The sequence below is a fragment of the Pleurodeles waltl genome, chromosome 2_1, assembly GCF_031143425.1.
Source record: "Pleurodeles waltl isolate 20211129_DDA chromosome 2_1, aPleWal1.hap1.20221129, whole genome shotgun sequence".
Lineage (NCBI taxonomy): Eukaryota > Metazoa > Chordata > Amphibia > Caudata > Salamandridae > Pleurodeles > Pleurodeles waltl.
In genome coordinates this window covers 21,535,309-21,549,835 of record NC_090438.1, presented here as the reverse complement: position 1 = coordinate 21,549,835, position 14,527 = coordinate 21,535,309, and positions in this window count along the sequence as shown.

Genomic DNA, 14,527 nt, shown 5'->3' with positions numbered 1-14,527 from the left:
GTGGCATTGGTGCTGGCGGCAGGGTCTGTGGCATCGAGCTGGTAGCGGGCTCTGTGGCATCAGTGCTGGCGGCGGCCTCTGTGGAATCTGTGCTGGTGGCGGCCTCTGTGGAATCAGTGCTGGTGGCGGTCTTTGTGGCGGCGGTGCCCCCTGGCGGTCTTTGTGGCGGAGGTGCTGGTGGCGAGCTCAGTGACTGCGGAGCTGGTGGCGGGCTCAGTGACTGCGGTGCTGGTGGCAGGCTCAGTTTCTGCGGTGCTGACGGCGGTCTCTGTGGCGGCGGTGCAGGTGGCGGTGCTGGTGGCGGTCTTTTCCACTGTGCAGGTTGGCGTTGATGTGGACCTGCCCTTGATTTTCTGGCCCTTCCCCACCTTGGATGGTGGCGCAGCTGTCTTGCCACTTTCCACTCTTGTTTTGCCTGAGCCCTTGGTGGCAGGTGTTTTCGCCTTCTGCCTCCGGGATGTGGGCAACTTTTTTAATTTTGGAGGTAGCGGAATGTCCTTGCCCTCTCTCCATGGGACACTGACAGCCCTGTTGCTTGGCGCACTCCAAAATCCCGCTATTGCTGGCATCACTGTGCCCGGTGATGTGGTGGCTGGGGTGCTGGGTTGGGACCTGGAAAGGTGGGCCCTAGGGGATGGACGGACCGGGAGGTGTAGGGAAGAGGTCAACATTTGATAGGCAAAGCTTTTTAGACACACTGGGACGGGTAGATGGAGGGGGTTTAGAAGTGGAGGAAGAGGTAGTGGATGTAGGAGGTGTACGTTTTCTGACTTTGGGTAAAAGTGCATGGGCTGGAGGCTGTTGTGAGGTGGATGGCTGTTGGGTGGGTGTGTGGCTGTGTTTGGGTAGTTTGGGAGGAGGGCTCACAGACACACTGGTAGAGGACACTGGGGATGTGTGAATGGTAGTGGAGGTGGTGAGTGCATGTGAGCGGTGTGTGGTGATGGACGTGCTGGTGATGGAGGTAGTGGCTGAAGATGTAGTGCATGCGGGTGTGAGTGGAGACCAGACAGGGAGGGAGGAGGGAGACGTGGAGGAGGGGGACACAGTGGAGGCAGTGGATGTTGGTATGTGTGCATGGGTATGATGCTTGTGTGAGTGCCTGTGGGATGTGTGGTGCTTATGTGTGCCTGAGCCACCCTTGTGTGTTGATGTGTGTGCATGCTGGTCTGATGGTGTGCTTGGGATAGGCTGAGGTACAGGGGATTGGGTCTGGGTGGAGGAAGTTGGAGGGGGGAGGCTGGACACAGGGACAATGGCTGCCATCAGTGTAGAGGCCAGAGCCAGAAATGCTCGCTGTTGGGCTGCCTGGCCAGAATGAATGCCCACCAGGTATGCATTTGTTTGTTGCAACTGCCTCTCTACACCCTGGATGGCATTCGGAATGGTAGACTGCCCAACAGTGAGGGATCTCAGGAGGGCAATAGCCTCCTCACTGAGGGTAGCAGGGCTAACTGGGGCAGGGCCTGAGGTGCCTGGGGCGAAGGAGATGCCCACCCTTCTGGGTGAGCGGCCACAAAACACACACTGAGGGGCTGCTGGGAGGGCGGGGCTGGTGGGGGTGGAGGCTGTACCTGTTGATGCGGGGGGCACAGAGAGGCCCACCACAGCAACGGAGCTCCCATCAGAAGAGGAGTCGCTGTTGCTGATGTCACCTCCTATCCCCACCGTGGTGCTCCCCTCGCCCTCCATCCCACTGGTGGCTTCAGACTCCGTAGTCTCGCCCTCCAGGGCCATGTGTGATGCAGCTCCCTCCTGCTCCGGTGGCACTGCTCCTCCGCCTGATGATGCTAATGCACACAAGAACAGGGAGACCACAAAAAGTGGGGGGGAGACAGAAGAAAGACATGTTCAGTGCATGCAATACCACTACCATTGGCGGACACTACAGGCACAGCAGCCCTCTGCACTATGCCATGCACTTAGAGTTCCCTAATTAATCACAGGGACATGGGGTACAAGGCCTATGCCAGATTGCTGCACACATGGAAGTCACAGGAGCCTGAATATGTGGCTCTTACCACTGGTGGGGTTGGGGTGCCACATAGTCTGCCTCATGAAGGGACCTTGCCTACAAAACTCCCCCTGCCCTAGGGAAACCCACATCCCACCTCCCCCACCCAGACACCTCGTAATGCGCGCAGAGTCAAATGCATGTGAATGTACTCACACCCTTGTGGCTGCTGTGATGCCCTCAAGCGCCCATCCAACTCCAGATACACCACGCCAGGATCCAGAACATCAGGCGGGTCATGGTGCGACGGGCACCCCTCCAATGTTGGGAGGCCATCCCCAGCTGGGCCTCCGCCGTCTTCTTGCTCCAGCGGCGAATGTCCTCCCATCTTTTACGGCAGTTGGTGCTCCATCTGTGGTGGACCCCCAGGGTCCGGACGTCCTTGGCGATGTCATGCCAAATATCCTTCTTCTGGTGGGCGCTGACCTAGAGGAATAGTACAGGGGAAAAGGATAATCTTTAACCATCCGGACCGTCACAGTCATTGACCCACGTTCCCACCCTTGCCCTGACGCACATACACTCACCGTCCGCACAAGCAGGCCTTTGTCCCCCCTGTATCTTCCATCCACACCACTCCAAACAGGCATTGCCCATACAGCATGCTCACAGTGTACTCACCTGTTTGTCTGGAGGACCGTAGAGTAGCATGTACTGGGGGAGGACCCCATGCACTAACTTCTCCAACTCCTCGGAAGTGAAGGCAGGGGCCCTTTCCCCAGACACATGAGCCATCGTCGCTTCCACACTGAGGTCACAGCAGCACTTGCAGTGTAGGTCCTCTCCTGTCGAAGGTCATGTATCAAGTGAGTGAACAGAGAGAAAATGGCGGTCACGTCCACAGCGGTGCACACCGTCACTGCCGGCGTACATTGTCATTGGCTCCTGGGACCCATAGGGTCCAATGTTAACCAATGCAGGATTGCGCTGCGGTCTTCGACCGTCAACCGCGACGGTGTACAACGCCAGTGCAGTTACCTCATATCCCCTTGTCCCACATTACAAGTCAGGCAGCGGCCATTTCAGGGGGCCACATGGCATTAATTTTAAATGTGTCACACATATCTAGGCCTTGCATACACACAGTGACAGGCACATTGCGGATTGACAAATGTGTGCAATAAATTATTTTTTAATACCTCAGTGTTGGCTGACTCTGTGCTCGCTGTTCTCATCCATAGGGCACGTCCGCTGGGGCAGGTGTGGAGATGACGGCATCCTCCAGTGTACAGACCCCTGGTGGACCTGTCGACAATGGAAGACAGACACATCATTATCACTTACAGACTTGATCGTGCCACAATCCAGGAACTGTGTGCCCAGTTGGTGCCAGACCTGATGTCAGCTATCCGCCATCCCACAGGAATCCCTCCTCTAGTGCAGGTCCTGTCAGTACTCCATTTCCTGGCAAGTGGGTCTTTTCAAACAACAGTGGCCATTGCATCAGGGATGTCCCAGCCTAGGTTCTCAAACGTATTGTCCAGAGTGTTGTCTGCCCTGCTGAAACACATGTCCAGCTACATCGTTTTCCCTCAGGTGGAGGATTTGCCCACAGTGAAAGGTGACTTCTATGCCCTGGGACATATCCCCAACATCATAGGTGCCATTGATGGAACACATGTGGCATTGGTACCCCCCGCAGGAGTGAACAGGTCTACAGAAACAGGAAGAGCTACCATTCGATGAATGTGCAGATGGTGTGTTTGGCCGACCAGTGCATCTCCCATGTTAATGCCAAGTTTCCAGGCTCAGTGCATGACGCTTACATTTTGGGGAGTAGCAGCATCCTTTATGTGATGGGGCAACTCCGTGTGTGGCTAATAGGTGAGGACAAGGACCCTATAACATGTGAATGATTGTCTAGGTCTGGGGTTGTCCCTAAGGGTTAGTGTGTGTCTAACAGTTCTCCCTCGAAATTTGAAGGTGACTCTGGTTACCCCAACCTGTCATGACTACTGACCCCAGTGAGAAATCCCAGGACAAGGGCAGAGGAGCGCTACAATGAGGCACATGGGCGAACTAGGAGAGTGATCAAAAGGACCTTCGGCCTCCTGAAGGCCAGATTCCGGTGCCTCCACATAACAGGTGGTTCTCTCTACTACTCACCAAAGAAGGCGTGCCAGATCATCGTGGCCTGCTGTGTGCTGCACAACCTGGCTTTGCGACGACAGGTGCCTTTTCTGCAGGAGGATGGTCCAGAAAGAGGTCTTGTGGCAGCTGTGGAGCCTGTGGACAGTGAAGAAGAGGAGGCAGAAGAAGAGGATATCGACAACAGAAACAATGTTATCCAGCAATACTTCCAGTGAGACACAGGTAAGAAGACATCACTGCCTCCTACATCTCATACTCTATCATATGTCTGTCACTTTCACCCAGTGTATGGACCTTGACTTATTACTTTCCATTTCCATTTCACAGATGTGGGTCCCACTGTGTGACCTCTGCTATATTACCTCATGGACTAGAGCTGTGTGACAAAGGTATGTTGACAATACAATGGACATTGCCATTTTCCTTAGTTATAGCAAATACACATTTGTGAAAGCACAGACTGACTCCAGATTGTTTTGTGATACAAGGGTGTTTATTTAAGTGCAAAATAGTGGAGGGGGTTGTAAAATGGTCAGGGGTGATGGTGGAGGAATGTCCATGGCAGAGTCCAGTTATTTGTCTCACAGGTGCATTGTCCAAAGGGGCATAGGAAGTGGACCTAGGGCAGTTTAAGGATGGACAGAGTGACAAAGTGGGACAGAAGGATGACATTCAGGGTGGTCTCATTTCTTGGTGGGGGTCTTGGCATTGTTCTCTGTCTTTGTCCTGGATCTCAGGGACCGTTTGCGGGGTGGTTCTCCATCTGCAAGGGTAGGGTGCTGGGGTCGTGGTCCTGTGGCGGTGCCTCCTGTCCACTGGCCCCTGCAGAGGTGGTGGGCTGTTCATCATCGAGGCTAGTGTCAGGGGCCCCTTGTTGTGCCACAGTGTCCCTCCTGGTGTTCACAAGGTCCTTCAGCACCCCTACAATGGTGATCAGGGTGGTGTTGATGGACTTGAGTTCCTCCCTGATCCCCAAATACTGTTCCTCCTGCAGCCGCTGGGTCTCCTGAAACTTGGCCAGTACCGTTGCCATCGTCTCCTGGGAATGATGGTGCGCTCCCATGATGTTGGAGAGTGCCTCGTGGAGAGTGGGTTCCCTGGGCCTGTCCTCCCCCTGTTGCACAGGAAAGCTTTATAGTGACTTTTAATTCATGCCAAAATCATCTTCAAGGATATGGCTGCAGAGCACACAGTAGTCTGTTCTCAAACACCTGTTTAATTGTGTGAAGGACTCTCTTAGCATAAGTAATTAAGGAGTTGGTGATCCAATTAACAATATTCTTTACATGTCCCCAATTCTTGTGCCATCAGTTATGGAGACACAGGGGGTTATTATGACAAGGCAGGATTCTCTGCCGTGTTAATGCTGGCGGTCGAAACATAGACCGGTACCCCCCATGAGGCTCCACTGGCTGTATGAAAAACTTTCCACCGGGCCAGCGGATAAAAACAGTGTTCCCGCCAGCCAGCTCAGAGGAATGCTGGGCCAGGACATTGCCGACGGCTCCACATGGAGCCGTCGTCTATGCCGCAGTCTATGCCGCAGTCTATGCTGCAGTGCAGCAGGTGCAGCAGGTGCAGCAGCACCCGTTGCACAGATCACTGCCCGTAAATCGGGCAGTGACCTGTGCGAAGGGGCTGTGCACGGGGCCCCTGCACTGCCCATGCGCTTGGCATGGGCAGTGCAGAAGCCCGGGAGCACCGCTTCTACCAGCCTTTCGCTGGTGGGGAAAACCACCAGGGAGAGGCTGGAGGAACCAGGGTTCTCTGTCCGGCCCTGTCAGATAGAGAAATCCGCCATCGCCAGGCTACCTGTCGGTGGAAGTCTGGCAGCGGAGGTGGGCCACCTGTGGCGGTCTTCCCTTGTTGTTTATATGGCGGTCCAGACCGCCATGCCGGTGGCAGTTGTAGGAGGCTGGGCTGGCTTGTAGTGGGTACCAATAGTACTTACACCTTGTGACAGGTCCAGTTATCCCTTATTAGTAGAGTGTTGTAGTGTTCTAGCAGCTTAGGCAGATAGACGTTGCTATAGCAGAGTAGCTAAAGCAAAGCTCATGCAATACCACTAGTATCATATAGGTACTATATCATAAGAAAGGCAATACTCATAGTTACTAAAACTAAAGGTACTTTATTTTAGTGACAATGTGCCCAAAATATCTCAGAGGGTATACTCCCTTAGGAGTTAAGTAACATACACAGAATATACACCAATAACCAAATCAGGTAAGTAAAACAGTCAGAAAGTAGTGCAAACACAATAGAATACAATAAGATGCAATAGGCCTAGGGGCAACACAAACCATATGCTAAGAAAGTGGAATGCAAACCACGAATGGACCTCTATGCTAGTGTAGTGTGTGGAGGGTCACTGGGAATGTAAGAAAACACTAAGGGTTGAAAGAATACCCCACTCCCAAGACCCTGGAAAGTAGGAGTAAAATACTATTTCCCCAGAAACACACTAAAGTCGTGATACAGGATTTTGCAAGGACCACAACAGATTGCAAAGCACTGAAAAAGGATTCCTGGACCTGAAGACCTGAAAAGGAAGGGGATCAAGTCCAAGTGTCTCTAATGTGTCTAGTGGAGCAGGAGCCCAAAAAACCCCGGATGAAGGTGCAAAATGGGTTTCTCTGGTTGGAAGAAGCTGCAAGATTTGCAACAACGGAAGGTGGTAGGAAGTTCTTCTTTGTGCAGAAGATGTCCCACGGCGTGCTGGAGGATGCAGCGTTGTTTCCTTGTCAAAATACCACAAACAAGCCTTGCTAGCTGCAAGAGTTGTGGTTGGAGAAAAAGGGTGCTGCCCGGGAAACAAGATGGCAGAGGTCTGAGACACAATGGAGGAGCTATGGGCACTAACCATGGGGTGGTGATGGACAGGGGAGAGGTCACTTCCCTTTCCTTTGTCCAGTTTCACACCAGAGCAGGGACAGGGGGTTCCCTAAACCGGTGTAGACTGGCTTATGCAAGGAGGGCACCACCTGTGCCCTTCAAAGCATTTCCAGAGGCTGGGAGAGGCTACCCCTCCCCAGCCTTTAACACCTATTTCCAAAGGGAGAGGGTGTAACACTCTCTCTCAGAGGAAATCCTTTGTCTGCCTTCTTGGGACTGGGCTGCCCAGACCCCAGGAGGGCAGAACCCTGTCTGTGGGGTGGCAGCAGCTGTAGCTGCAGAGAAAACACCAGAGAGCTGGTTTGTCAGTACTGGGGGTCCATAGTGGGTCCCCGAGGATGCAGGGAATTGGCTCCCCAAAACCAAATTTGGAATGGGGGGACAATTCCTTCATCTTAGACATGTTACATGGCCATATTCGGAGGTACCATTGTGAAGCTCCATATAGGTATTGACCTATATTTAGTGCACACGTGTAATGGTATCCCCGCACTGACAAAGTCCGGGGAAATGGCCCCGAACTATGTGTGGGCACCTTTGCTAGTGCAGCGGTGCCCTCACACTTAGTAACTTTGCACCTCACCTTCAGCAAGTATGGGTTAGACATATAGGTGACTTATAAGTTACTTAAGTGCAGTGAAAATGGCTGTGAAATAACATGTGCATTATTTCACTCAGGCTGCAATGACAGTCCTGTGTAAAGGTTTGCCTGAGCTCCCTATGAGTGGCAAATGAAATGCTGCAGCACATATGGATCTCCTGGAACCCCAATACCCTGGGTACCTAGGTAGCATATACTATGGAACTATAAGGGTGTTCCAGTATGCCAATTGAAATTGGTAAAAGTGGTCACTAGCCTATAGTGACAAATTTAAATGCAGAGAGAGCATGAGCACTGAGGTTCTGGTTAGAAGAGCCTCAGTGATACAGTTAGGCACCACACAAGTATACACTTTCAGGCCACAAACTATGAGCACTGGGGTCCTGGCAGCAGGATCCCATTGAGACAGGCAAAAACAAACTGACATACATGCAAAATTGGGGGTAACACGCCAAGAAAGATGGTACTTTTCTACAGCAGTAATTTCCGCAGGCATGGCGGTCTGGACCAATAACATTTGAGGAAATAGAGACTGCTGAGCATTTCAAATTAACTTATACAAAACTTTTTGCTTAAAAATTATAACAATGAGAAACATTTATAATTCTTATTGCAACAAACAACTTAAATAACACTTACTTTATGCAGTAATTGGTTGATCGATTGATCCTTAAAATGATGCCCTGGATCATTTGCTCACATGTACACAATAACTGGGTAACAATGAAACACCAATAAACTATTAGTCTATGCATTAATACCAAAACAATCACAACTCCATGTGGCAAGAACTGTTAGCAACATAAAAGACAACACATATCACTATTACCCACACAATTAGCCATGGACTTCGAACATGCGATGATACAAACAATACTAAAAGCATATCCCCTATAGCAATACAAGTCTTCCTTATACTCCAAATATCCACACTCAGTATTGGCTTGCTACCTATGTCCAAATTGTCAACAACATTGAGAAACTAAAGTCACCACAAAAATGGGTAACTACACATTATAGCCTATTGATGGACTTACAATTTTACCAGACAAATGAGGAAAAAACTCTCTACCCTGTCAGATTTCATGGAAGATACTTTTTGTGACCACATGCACCACTCTGTGTACAGACTTCAAACAAAGTTACTCATCTTCGTTTGATACAAAAAACAAACCTCACAGTAGAAGGGTACCATAACTCCTTCCAAATAACCTTTGGAAGAAACCACCCAACTCTGTACCAATTTATTGAAATATTAACAAATTGGAAAGGTATTGATAACTAAGACCAATATAGCCAAACAAGCATGCCTAGTGGGGGGGGGGGCGTGAGCTATAGTTACCTTATGACCCAAGTTATGGCTACTTGAGGTAGTTATAACTGGTGAATTTCATACATTTAAAATGTGAGTCTAGCTATAATGTCCCTGTAACCTTTTTTTTCAGTAAATTTATACTGATTTATATATATATTCCATAGGAAGAAAGTTTTTTGTTTTGCCTGTAACTTTGACGCCACTTACTAAGTTCAGGTTCGGTTTTCAAAGTTTCAGGCTGATCTGTCAAGCGGGGGCTGAGAAAAAGGGGAGTCCCAAAACAAGGTTTCCCCATTCATTTGTCATAGGACCTTTAGACATGCCTAGAGCCCGAACCACTGAATGGAATCACACAAAATTTGGCACAAAGCCAGATACTGTTCCATAGATCACGCTTTTTGTGGTTTGGTATAAATCCATTCAGTAGTTTTGGAGTAGTTTAACGCCAAAAAATATAGATATATAGAGACGCGGCTCCAGTTGTCCCAGTGCTGATATTTGATTTGATGCCAACAATTCAACATGGAAGTGTTGGCAGCCTTGGGACTCAGCTTCAGCTGAGTCCTAGAAAAAAACACAAAAAAAGAAAAGGGGCCAGGGTAGAGTCACCCTAACGCCTTAGCCCTGGTGCTGGTGTCCGAGAGGTACCCCACCAGGGCCACAAAGCATTAGAAAGAAAAAAATTGAAAAATCAGCAGATTTGTTTTTTAAATGCTGCACTTTTTTTTATTTGCCCCTTGGGGGGCCAGGTCCCGGGTCTATTTAAGATTAATGTAAGAGAGGCGCACAGGGCCTTCCTAATTTGGCTTTAATAAACCCCTGGGACAACCACCTGCCCAGGGCAATTGAGCTAATGTGTGTGGGGGACTGCACAGCCCCCTTCCCCAGGGAAAGCTTTTACAGTGGGAAAGGCCCTATGGCCTCCCCCACAGCCCCAGTGACCGCCACCTATCGGGGCACATATACAAATATGAGTGGGGGCCACGTAGCCATCTGCACCATGGGGACCACTACCTGGAGCTAAAATGTTTAGTGGGGAGATCTGATGGCCTCTCCCACAACCCTGGGGACCACCACCTCCCCGGGGCTACACTGATTGATGAACGGGGCCACACACACCCCTGCTGCCCCAGGGACCACCACCCCTGGGCAAATATTTAATAAAACAAAAGGGGACCCCCCCAAGCTCTGGGGGCCTCCACCTCACCATGGCTATACTGATTTATGAGCAGGGGCTGTGTGGCCTCCCCGCTGCCCTCAGGGACCACCGCCCCTGGGACAAATATTTTTAAAAAGAAAGGGGGTCCCTTTGGGAACCTCAAGCCTCGGGAACCACTAACTCCCCGGGGCTAAGTCCTCATTAGAGCCACAGATGGCCCTGGGACCACCACCCCCCAGCGATGGCTCCTGCCATGTCCCATAGGATATACCTCTTTGCTGCGGTATGGCTACAACTTTGCAGCTGCAGCCAAGCCACAGCAAACACTTTTGTTTGTGACCTATAAAGCAGGTCCCACCTTCAAAATCTAAAGCTTTCATCTCTGTCAAAGATGATATGCTTCAGCAAGCATGGAAACGGTGTAACAGCAGCTCCATGCTTGCTAAAGCAATGGCACTGCCAGGGATGCAGTACCATGCAGCCTGTAAGGGCTTTGTATTAAAAAAAATATATATAAATACAAAAAATAATAAAGTTAAAAACATAGACCCTCATTACAATCCCGGCGGTCAAAGACCGCCAGGGCTGTTTTGACAGTTGCACTGCCAACAGGCTGGCGGTGCAATCCTTAGGGTTTACCGCCACGTTGGTCCCGGCGGTTGTAATCCACCAGGGCAGCGCTGATTATGAGTCCCTCTCCCGCCAGCCTTTCGTTTGGACAAATGAACTGGAGTTCCAGAAAATTGGTAGGTGTAGAACTTCCCGTGGATCAATCATGAGAGGTAAATGTAACATACTCGTTTAGATACAGACGCGATCAGCATGTCACTCTACCACAGTCTACAAGGCTTATCTTGGCCATCTTTGTTACATTTACCTCTCATGATTGATCCACTGGAAGTTCTCCACCGACCAATTTTCTGGAACTCGAGTTCATTTGTCCATACCGACATGTGTCTGCAAATCCTAAGCCTTGACAAAGTCTAGAAGACGAAACATGCGTCTGCTTGTTTTGCTGTATGAACTTGTCTTGTTGCATGGTCAATTTCGATTGGAACTCTGACCACTGTTTTCTCATCTGCAATAAACATCCAGTATCACCTTTTTGCCGGACTTCGACTCAATCCCCGCTGGGCCGGCAGGCAGAAACTCAGTTTCCGCCCACCGGCCCAGCGGGGATGTTGAAATGGCCACCGCGGAAGTGCGGCTGTGCGGTGGTTACAACTTGGCGGGCGGCAGTTGCCGCCCGCCAGTGTAATGAGGGCCATAATCAGTAGGGACCATGTGGGATCCTTTAAGGGCTCCCTCGTAGTCCCAGATAGCTCATAAAGGGCTGAAAATTTTTTTTTTTTAAAAGAAGAAAAAAAAACATAGCTCATTGTGAAGGTCGCAGGTCATTCTGCAGCCTCCAGTATCTGGTGCAAGGAGCTTTAAGGGGCCTGTTTCAATTGGACTGGGGCTCCTATCTTATACATCATCCTTTTCATTGAGATCTGCAATGCCATGGCTCACAAAGACCCTCCTGAAGATATTTGTGCTCATTCCGCTAGAGCTAAATCTTCTACTTCTGCTTTAGCTGGAGGTATCCCTGTAGTTGGCATTTGTAAAGCGTCAACTTGGGCCGTCCTTCACTCTTCTCACTATTGTCTAGACTCCAAAGTGAGGAAGGAAGGTCAGGGTGCTCATTCTTTTCTTTCAGGAGTTTTAGGCATACGTGGACATGCACCCCCCTCAGAGTGTAGGACTGCTTGGGAATTCTATTCAAAAGGTGTGTAATCCACAGGTAGATGTATCCATCAGAGGAGCAAGTTACTTAACTTCAGTAACTTTTTTTTATGGTAGATACAATTTCTACCTGTGGAGTTTTCATTGACCCCAACACCTCCCTGCTGCTTTTTTGCATGTACCAAAAAAAGTTTTGTATATATAAGTTTTGATATGTAAATATTTGTTTGAAGGTTCTGTGAACTGTGATTACAATTTTCAGTTAGTTCCACCTCTTCACCACAAAGACATGTAAAAAATGGGTGGAAACTGACGTCAGCATGCCGACAAAGGCTTACCATGGCTCCAGTGACATCTCTTGAGGTTGCATTCTCAACCATGGGTATCATGGCATCCAAACGTGGGATATGGTTTCCTGGGGCCCCATTGTTGTACTTAAGGGAAGGCAGGGTGTATGGCCCCCCTGCCAAGACATTATGGGCCCTGGTGAGACCATCCCCAGAGCAAAAATGTCCACAAAAGGAGAAGGGAGCTGCATTTTACAGAGGGGGTTGGCTTTTCAATTGGTAACAAAACCCTAGAAATTTACTGAAAAAAAACAAAGGTTAAAGTAACCCTATAGTTGGGTGTGATAAAAAAATCTGTTTGTGTTTCACAAAAAACGTGTTCTATGACATCATTTATGACATCAGTAATGACACCTCAAATCTCTCAAGTAGTATCTTGTAAAGATCGGCTTCTTATCTGTGAGAGTGCCTAGGTGGTGGGTTGCTGAGCTTAGTCAAAGAGCCAGATCTTGAGTTTCTTCCCGAAGAAAGCTGGAAGAAGGAGCCTCCTCTGCTGTGGTTATGATGGATGTGCGGTATCTGTGTCACGGTGAGGGGGGTGGAGCAAATGTTTCTGGATGGCCGGTGGAGGCTCAGGCGGTGGTTCATATATGCTGGTCCTTGGTTGTTGAGGGCTTTATAGGTGTGTCAGTAGTTTCAATTGGCATCTTTTTTTTAGAAGGTGAGCCAGTGGCCTCAGGTGCTGGGTGATGCAGGTCCATTTGGGCAGGTTGAGGATCACTCTGGCTGCTGAGTTATATATCATCTGGCACCTTCTCATGAGTTTGATCGTGGTGTGCAATGACATAGTCCAGACTGCTGGTGATCAAGGCTTATGTGACTGTTTTTCCTATGCTTGTGGGGAGCCCTTTGAAGATTTTTTGGAGCATGCAGTGTGTTGTAGCAAGCCAAGGAAACTGTGTTGATCTGTCATTTCATGGTGAGTTAACTGTCCAGGATCAGACAGAGGTTGCAGGTGTGGTCTTTTGATGCATGGCTGGATCCAAGTTCAGCGGGCCACCAGTTGTTTCAGAGGAAGGTATGGTTGCCAAAGATCATTACTTCAGTCTTGTCTGTGTTGGGCTTCAGACAGTTTTCCTTCATCCAGGCAGTGACTTTCTTCGTGCAGTTGGTCTTCATTGTAGTGTGGTCTGCTGAGAGCTCGAGGATGAGCTTGGTGTCCTCAGCCTAGAATATGAGGTTGCTATTGTGGGTTGTGATGATGTCGGCTAGAGGTGTCATGCAGATATTCAAGAGGGTGGGACTGAGGGATAAACCTTGGAGGAGGCATTAAATGGTGATCTTGGGTTGCGCTGTGAAGGAAGGGAGACAGTTTCTCTTTGTGCGTCCCATGAGGAATGATGCAATCCATCTGAGTGCATCTCATTTGAGTCTGATCTGGTGCAGTCTCTTGATTAGCATGTGGTGGCAAACAGTGTTCAATACTGCACAGGGGTCGAGATTGATCGAGGGAGCTGATTCTCCTCTATTGAGGTGGGTGAGGATGTCATCTGTCGCAGCAATCAGGGCTGTCTTGGTGCTATGGTTGGCTCAAAGTCCTTACTGAGAGGGGTCTACCAGTTTGTTTCTCTCAAGGTGTTCGAAGATATGATGGTTGATGGCCTTCTCCAGGAATTTGGTGGGAAATGGGAGCAGAGCGATGGGGCAGTAGTTCTGGAGATCACTCGGGTCTGAAAGAGTTTCTTGAGAGAGGTCTGATGTCTGAATGTTTCCATGCATCAGAAAAGGTGTCTGCAGTGATGAACGGGTGGAGGATTGTGGTGAGTTGTTGGCTCATCTTGTTGCTTCCTAGATTGAAAGAAAGGAGGGGACATGGATATTTGTGTACCCAAGAGTAGATGGAGTTCATTATGGCTGTGTTGTCCAGTCGGGTGAGCTGTTCCTATGCGGTGAGATGGTCAGGGAAGGCTACTGTAGGAGTAGGGAGAGCAAGGAGGTCGTTGGGTTGGGGTTCAAAGTTCCTGTGGATGGTGGATATCTTGTTGTGGAAGAGATTTCAAGAGCATCACAGAGTTCCTGTGAAGGAGAGATCGTGTTCTTGGTGGTTGTTGGGCAAAGGAACTCTCCGATTATTGTGAGGAGTTCTTTGGAGTGGTTGACACAAGCCTCAATGCGGTCTGCAAGGGCCTCCTTTTTTGTAACCCTGAGTTGTTTGGGGTGTTTGTTGAGGGCTGACGTTAAGTTGACTCAGTCTGTATCATTTCGGCTGGTGCACAATGTTCTTTCTAGTTGTTTGTAGTTGCAATTCATTGTGCTGAATTCTGGAGTGTAGCAGCAGTAGTGGGTCTTCAAGTGTTGGCTGGTTTGATGGGGGCAACCTTGTTTGCAGTGTCAGACTGGGTAATGTTGAGGGCATTCATCCATTGGTTCAGTGATACTT